This window comes from Suncus etruscus, chromosome 4, assembly GCF_024139225.1.
Source record: "Suncus etruscus isolate mSunEtr1 chromosome 4, mSunEtr1.pri.cur, whole genome shotgun sequence".
Taxonomy (NCBI): domain Eukaryota; kingdom Metazoa; phylum Chordata; class Mammalia; order Eulipotyphla; family Soricidae; genus Suncus; species Suncus etruscus.
In genome coordinates this window covers 34,225,408-34,233,129 of record NC_064851.1, presented here as the reverse complement: position 1 = coordinate 34,233,129, position 7,722 = coordinate 34,225,408, and positions in this window count along the sequence as shown.

Genomic DNA, 7,722 nt, shown 5'->3' with positions numbered 1-7,722 from the left:
TAGTGGCCCGGCAGCCTTTCAGCATGAACCAGAAGCAGGCTCTGAGCACCGCCAAGTATAGGCCAACAATCCACTGCAAATTTTACTATGTCAGTAAAATAATTTTCCTTTTGGTCTGTGTTTTGTTTGTTGTTGTTGTTGATTTTTTTTTTTTTTTTTTGTATCTCATCTAGTGGTGCTCAGGTCTTACTCCTGGTTCTGGGCTCAAGAAGTCACTCCTGCATTCAAGGGAACCAATGGAATACTGGAAATCAAACCCAGATTTGATATATGCAAGGCAAGTGCCCTACCCTCTCTCCAGCCCTTATTCAATCTCTTTTGTTCAGATTTATCAACAAAGTAGAATGACTGCTATATATATATGCTATATATTATATATTATATACTATATATAATTGAAAGCAAATTAACTGAAAAGCAGGGTGTTTGTTTCTTTGATACCATTGTAGAGGCTCAAACGTGACTTGAAAGACATAAAATATGATTTTTGAATCAAAGTTTATAATTCAAAAAGTTACACTTCATATTATATTAAGTGTTTATTATTATTTTACAAACAACATTTAAATATAAATATGATATAGTTTATTTTCTGAAAATCTGTTAGCAAATCAGTCAGAATAAGTTCTTATAAGTTGATAGCACCTTAGAATCAGAATATAATAGTTACATATATAATTTGGGCAGGAAATAGTATATTTAATAAAATATCACATAAAATGGTCTCCAGATATGCTATAGTAGATGCATAGGCATAAAATGTTATTTTCATAGACTGCTTAATGTGTCTTGCAGTTGGTTATGGTGTAGCCTGTTTTTATCTAGTAAATGCATATGTAGCTTATTTTTAAATTTTAAAAAAATGTTTATTTGGGGTATTATCACAATGCTGTAATTGATGAAAATAATGCATAATACATTCCAGCACCATATTTTCCACCATAGTGTCCACTTACCCTCTATCACTGTCCCCATGCCCTCTCTGTCCTTTCCCCTTTTCTCCCTATGCTTCTTATATTCTTATATTCCTTATGATGATATAGAAGGAATTTTTATTATAATTTAACATTACTAAAATTTTAAACTATTATGTTTTATAGCTTTTTTGTTTCTTGCTCCCAATTTTGTAGTCAATTAATTAAATATTACTTGAAGGTCAAGAAATGTAGTTTAAAAGAACAGAAATGAATAGATAAGGAGATGTAAAATCCATTTGTGAACATTAAATTTTAAAAAGTGCTTTAATTTCAGTATAGGTCTTTTCAACAATTTAAAAAGAAAAAAGCTCTAATACAGCTATGAGAAGTCTTTGTGCCTTAGTTGAATTTCCCACTTTCACTTTGATGGCTTTAGCAGCAATTGTTTTATACATATGCTTCCAGTCCATCTACATCATAAAATATAGTTACTAAAATGAAAAGGCCAAGACAAACTGTAGGGAATGGGCCAGTAACTGAACAGTTATTGTACCATAGTTCACAAAATCATAATATCTCTTATATCACATCTATTCACTAGACTGACCAGGTAGAAGACTGCCCATTTTCAGAAAAACCCTGTCAGGAATCAGTGGGAGATAAACAAAAAATACTCTGAGTCAATATGCTGACAGTGATTGGAGGGGGTGGGGGAGACACAAATTTCACCAATATTTAGGTTATATACAAAGAACTATCACATCTCGGACTGAATGAAATATAATGCACCTGGAAAAGTGCATTGAGTTTGGATAGACTCAGTTCCAGAAATATGTAGAAGATTGGAGGGAGTTAAGAGAAAATTTAAAAAATGATGAAGTGACTAGGGAAGTTTGGGGTTGGGGAGAGGCTTAGGGAAAAAAGATTAAAGCAACCAAGTAACTTTTAAGATTTGGCAAGATAAAAGCCAAAAAATATATTAAAATAGAAACTACAATATTCAGAGCAAATGATTTAAAATGGCAAAAGGATAAAAAAAAAAGGCACAAAAATATAGGTAAATCTGAGAGGCCAAAATTTTCAGTATGCATACAGGGAAAAATAAAACAAACGAACAAAAATCTTGGAGAATATTCTCTTAAGGAGTCTATAGGAAACTTTAAGTTATTGGAAATTTACCTCAGGTATAAGTGTTGGAGGAAGATGATTGTAAAACAATTAGTAGTGTACTATGTACCATTTAATATTTGTATAGCCTTATTATTAAAAAATTCCAAAATTATTTTGAATGAGTATTTTCCTTGCCATGCAGCATTGTTTAAATCAAACTTTTAAAGACCCCATTATTATGCAGTTTATCCTGGGATCTCTGCAAATCATAGAGGAGAAAACAGTTTTTAAACTGCAGTTTTCCAAAAAATAATTCAATTAAAAATAATTTTAAAAATCTGATATCCTGCCCACCAGAGTTAATAACTTCAGAGGTGTCCAACAGATATACAATAAAAAAAAACTTTAAATGTTCTTTTTATTAAGCTTCTTATGTCTTTTTCCATAGTTAAACCAAGATAATTGTTTTGGGGCTAATTTCTGAGGCTACTTAATAACACCTCCTGCTAGATTTCTCATGTAAACTCAGCAAGAGGAAACATCTATGCTAATAGAAAAATACTTTTGTTCATTTTACAGCTTAAACTCACACTTTTCTTTACAAAAAGGATCCTTCTGCTTGAGTTTGGCAATCAACTGCATTGGGAAGACTGAATTAAGAGGTGAAGCTGACTATGCAATAAAGTCCCCACTCTGCAGCAGAAATGTTAAATAAATTTCATTATAGCTCATACATTTGAGATAATAAAATGGACACAAAGCACTTCAAGTCAACAAAATAATAAACAGAATAACCTGTAAATTACTTTATATATTTTTAACATTTGGTCACTCACAGGAATGAATTTGCATTTCTTCTTTCACATAGATTTTTTTTAATAATGTTTCATACCAACAGTTCATAGCTCTATAGGTTACTGCTAATGTGTGAACATGAACTACAAAGAGCTTGTCATATATTAAAATTTAGGAAGTGGCAAAGCTTGCATTATATCTCGCTTAGGAAATATAAACTGTTCTTTCTCTTAAAATACCATTCCTTCAGATTTAAAAGGAAGCACACATACCTTATAATGGAAATGCCAGAGGGATGTGCTTTTGTAATGAACTAACCATAAAATTAAAATGATTCCTATTGATCTATAATTCTTAAATATAATTTGTGGTGACATGTATGGGTAAATGTGTGTTTTCAAAAGGATAGTCTCTAGAGACAATATGTTTTTGGATTTCCAAATGGATTTTTTTTAGAATAGTCAATGACTATAACAGAAACAGTCAAAAAATATTATGTAGCACAATGTATAAAACGGATATTTTTACCTTCTGCTATTGTCATTTTAGTTCCATATATTGTCTTGAGTTTGAAAATAAAATTCCCATTAGTGTCAATGGAGAATCCAGGCATGAGGTAAAGAAATCCAAAACTTTGGCAATAATGACACAATTCTCCAAGCCAAGCAAGAATGCAAACAAAATATGCATTTCAAATACAAAGAATTCTGGTGATCCATTATCCCATTAGTGTAGTTGAACTTTTCAAGAAAATATGCTCATCTTTATTCTGGGATGACTAACACACACGAAATAGTCCCTTTGGTATATTTTATACTTTTAGGGGAAAAGTAAAAAGAGGTATATTGACATTTCACCCATTGCCAAATCAAACAAGAGTTGTCATATGAACTGCTTCTCACTGATACATGGATTTTGATGGTGATATGCCAAAAGATGATGCATGTATTACTGTTAGTTGGTCTTTTGGCAGTTATAGAGTGCCTTTCTGCAAAGAAAAACCCAGTTTTAGAGTCCTGTGGCCTATGTAGATAATCACTGGTGATTGATTTGAGACTTGTATTTGAGAATGCTGAACTCTTGTGGAATTTTCAAATACACTCTAGAAATAAACACTAGAAACACTAGTTTTCTAGACATAAATACTACAGAGCTTTGCGCAGTCCTAATAACTTAAGAAAAATAGCTAAATGAAAACTTAAGGAATGTGCCCATCCTCACAATTCACAATTACTAATAATATTGGATATTTACTCAAGCTTATAGTGATTAATATACACGTGCTGTTTTGTTTTTTTTTTTTTTTTTTTTTGTGGTTTTTGGGTCACACCCGGCAGTGCTCAGGGGTTACTCCTGGCTCCATGCTCAGAAATTGCTCCTGGCAGGCACAGGGGACCATATGGGACGCTGGGATTCGAACCGATGACCTCTTGCATGAAAGGCAAACGCTTTACCTCCATGCTATCTCTCCAGCCCCACACGTGCTGTTTTATATAAGCCTCACATATGATCTTATGGAATAGATCCGTTGTACCCATTAAATAGATGAGAAAGTTTTGATTCAAAACTAGTAGCTCTCAAAATCAAAAGCTTTAGCAGGAGAAGTTGCATTTGAAGTCATGTTCAACATTAACTACTTTAAATAATCCCTTCCTTTCATCCTCCCCATCAATTCTCATACACACACATAAACAGTAATTTGCTTTCAATGAGTACATCAGTTTAGAATGTACATTGGTTTTTGTGTCTCTACCCTTTATGCTTTTGTTGGTTTTTGCCCTGATTTAATCTAGCCTTAGCTTCTGATGTTATTGTTGCTGATGTTAGGATATGATTTTTTGTATGAATCTGATCAATTGTAATTAGTTATATGGCTTTATTTTTCTTCTCAGATATTTTTCTTTAAAAATGCTGAGCAGGGCCAAGGGACTATATACATGGGTTAAAGTGCCTGCTTTGCATGCAGTTGACTCCTGGTTTAATGCTTGGCACTGATTCTGAGTCTTTGACCACTGCTAGGAAAGAGACATAAGACAAATTCAGAAGCAAATCTTGAGCATTACTGTGTGTAGACCAAAAAAAAAAAAAAGGAATTAGAAAATTAAAATGTTGGGCTGGAGCAGTGAAACAAGCGGCAGGGTGTCTGCTTGCATTCGCTAACCTAGGATGGACCGCAATTAGATCCCCTGGTGTCCCATATGGTCCCCCAAGCTAGAGTTGATTTTGGAGCGCATAGCCATGAGTAACCTCTGAGTGTCACCAGGTGTGACTCAAAAACCAAAAAAAAAATTTTTTTTAAATGTTGATCATTTAGACTGTAGAAATAATACAGCAAATAAGGCACTTATATCACAATACTCTATTTTAATTTGTCCTTTAGTACTGCATATGTTGCCTTGCACACTGATAGTATTCCTTGAACACAGAGCCAGAAGTAAACTTTGGACATAGGGGAATGTGGCTATAAAACAAAACCAAAAAAAATATACACTGCTAATTTAGAAAAAATGGTAGATACTAGTTGATGGAATTATTTTTGTGACTTTGTGAATAATAAATTTTAGTTTCTGTGAAAATAGCAATTATACTTTATTGGCGTTAATCATAGTCAGTGAATGAAGACATGTATCATGTCAGATCATGTGCTAGTTTCTTTGAGTATGGGATACCATTCAAAACTCACAACTACAAATTTAGTTATTATTATTGGTAGAATTTATAAGGTAATGAAATAGAACCCAAATAATCTAAAGATATTGCTTAAATTAATGAAAGTCCATAGAAAAACTTTTTACACAATTTTTCTGCCTCCAGAGACTTACTGTTCCCTTTGCCATATTCTATTCTTAATTATTCTAAACTACTTCTTTAAGATAAAACACTAAAACAATAGAACAATAAGCTTTCTAAGACAATATCTGGTGACTGATAGTGCATTGTATAAGTTACTTATGTCGCATGCAACCAAGCTGGGTTTCATCCTGGCATCATACATGCTCAGGAGTAAGACATGTGCATTGCTTGATGTGGCCAAAAACAAAAGAAATATAGTCAACAATTTTGAAGTTGAAGAATAAGGTAATTAGTATAAGATCCAACAGCACAGATAACTTTATTGTTTTTACTTCTTATAATCTGTCTTTTTTCTCTTAGCCCTCATATTATTATTATATAAAACAATATTTTATATTGTATACCTTAAGCAATTGTGATTATTTGATATTTTTGTGTCATGGAAATGATTGCTTTAAGTGAGGGAAAGCTCACCCCCACTTTTTAGCATTGAAAACTTCCAAGGTGCCTATGGGAACTGGATTCCTTTCCTTCTTTGATCTGATTGACCACAAAACTTCAACAATTAATTGTAATATTAGGTTCCACTAATGTCTACAGTGACTCTAGGAGTCCTACTTCCTTACACTTCTGTTCCTCATTACTCTCTTGGTCTCATGGAGACATATTGAAAGCAAAAGTAAGAGAGATAGATGTTTCTCCTCGGCATTTGGCAGTCTGACATGTAAGCAAATCGGTATTTGTCTCTGTCACATCCTTTTGAAGGTAAGCTTGTGGGTAATACCTTGCATGTTATGTCACATTAGGTATTCAACACACTCTTAATGCTTAACATAATACCTCTCATTTTCAAGCAAGAGAGCAACATTCTTTTATTATATCCTTCCAACTGAAAAGATTCATAAGGATTATTTTAAAAGGTTGAAAGGTGACTTTAAGCACCAAAAATTATGAGTTATACACACAGAAGAGCAAAATCTCATAGTGTTAGAACACACTCTTTGAGTTGCCACTTCCCTCATTTAGTACTAATGTGTCTAGGTAATATATTTGTTCAAAGTTGGTACATATTGTGTCACTCAAGAATGTATGTATGCCTTTTTAGAATTAAAAAAAAAAAAAGAAAAAAGAAAAGCCCATCTGTTTGTGAATAAATCTGTAGTTTTGAGTGGCCTGTTTGGTTGAGTTTATAGTACTTATTTTACCAGAAAAAAAAAGAGAGAGAGAGAGAAAGAGAGAGACTTAACTAAATTAGCTTCTTCTAGAAAAGAAATCTGGAGACGATCAAGAACAGCCTAAGGAAGAAGCAGTAAAATCCAAAAATAATATCACAAACAGCTTAAGTCACTTAACTTTATGTAAATCTACTGAGGAGAAAAAAATATGAGAGCAGGAAAAAAAAAAAGCTGAACAAAGCAGGTTAAAAACTGGGAGGAGAGAACTCTTGCATCAAAGAAAATGAAACAAAAGAAATTATAAGCTATTCTTTTACTGGAATGCAATTAAGACTTATACCTGTGATACATTGGAGTAGAAGCAAGTATAAAAAAAGGAAAAAAAAAAAAACCCATGCCCAAACATGTACTTGGATCAAAAACGAGTAATTATTTGCCACAATTATATCAAACCATCTCAATTTATTATTAGATTATTTCTGAAATAAGAAAATACTCAAGTACATAATAAACTTGTCAGGATTTTCTCTCCTCAAATCAGTAAGTTATAAACATTTCAGAATACAGCAAGTACCACAATTCATTAACTTCTAAGACAGAATTAAAGTTTTCTAAATCTTCTTTATCCCCTTTAGAATTTTATGCCTGTCTTCTGTTCATGTGCATCAAATGTTTAAAAAATGATTTCTAACTTCACTCTATTGTCATTTCATAAATTACTAAGTAAGAATTATTTCTGAAATATCAAGCATACACAGAGGTGTTTCTTTACTAGAATGTAAAAATTTGCTTGAAGAAAAATGATCACTAAATAATTTAAAACAAAGAAATATCTAAAAGCATTTATATTTGTGAGGTTTGTTATAACCTAGCCACTGTCTTTGCTTAATAATAAAGTCACCACTTATTACTTATTGTATGGGGACACTATT